General features: G+C 40.5%; 1 protein-coding gene across 1 annotated transcript in view; it reads right to left on the reverse strand.

Annotated features, from left to right (window-relative positions):
- The window catches only part of LOC119588244 (cytochrome P450 2L1-like), a 14,472-nt gene that overhangs the window by 3,603 nt on the left and 9,781 nt on the right, over positions 1–1,088 (reverse strand). The gene's annotated exons all lie outside the window — the stretch shown is intronic.

The following is a 1,088-nucleotide window of genomic DNA, read 5'->3' on the forward strand; positions in this document are numbered from 1 at the left end:
GTCAGAAGCCGAAGGGCGGGCGTGAAAAATGCTCTCCGCCCGTCATTGACTCCGACAAAGCGTGAGGCGAACTGAGTCTGCCCGTCCGGCCGCTCAGCCACAAAAATCTTGCAACAATGAAGTAAGCAGGAGACGGGAGGGCGAGTCCATTGTCCGGCGGCGGGGGAGGAGCCATTGGCACCTCCCCCCCACCCCCCTCTGACAGGCGCGGGGGTGAGAGGAAACGATTGTTCAGTCGACTTCTTGAACAATTACGATCCATGAGTGGTGGATTCGCGTCGTACTGTAGGGCAACGCACTGGGCGATACCCCGAGGGTGTCGCCGTTGAGCCAGACTTGAGGATTGCGGGAAAAGAGGAAGAAGGAAATAACGAGGAAGAGGAGAAAAGAAGAACGTAGAGAGAAGGAAAAGAAGGAATGAGTTTTAATGAGTCTAATAATCATAGAAAACATAATTGCCAGTGGTAACTAAAGTAATTGTGATAAAAATTATTGCATTATCGTGTTCTTATATCTTCAGAAATATGTGAGATACACACGTAGGATAATTTCTGAACCGGTTTTAGTAAATTGTAGATCTCAAAATTGCTTGTTCACTTTCACTCTCATTCTCACAGTTCATGATCAATAAACGTTTTTTTTTAATACATTTATATGCAAATTAATGCAAAGAATCAAATGAAATGAAGAACAAACATACATTTTAATATTAATTCCAATTTTGCAAAGATGAATAACCAAGAAATTGGGATTAGAAAAATATTGGTAAACATCTGCATAAATCTACGGTGTTGAGGGCCACACTTTGGTTAAAAAAAGGTAAAGTTTCGCGAATGCATGCAGTTTTTCAGACCAATTGAAAGATTGAAGAATATGTGAGACAAAATATTTCTCAGGTGAATGTTTACAAAAGCATGTATAAATCTAAGGCGGGGGGGAGGGGGGAGAACTAAATTTTCGTAAAAAAAGGTTGGTTTTCAAATGTCGATAAAGGTTACATATTTTCAGGATTGCTATAATATACGTATTAACTTGTGTTCGTGTTTTGACGTTGTTAAGAATATAATACTATATCATGATGCGTTCAC

Source organism: Penaeus monodon, chromosome 23 (assembly GCF_015228065.2).
Source record: "Penaeus monodon isolate SGIC_2016 chromosome 23, NSTDA_Pmon_1, whole genome shotgun sequence".
NCBI lineage: Eukaryota > Metazoa > Arthropoda > Malacostraca > Decapoda > Penaeidae > Penaeus > Penaeus monodon.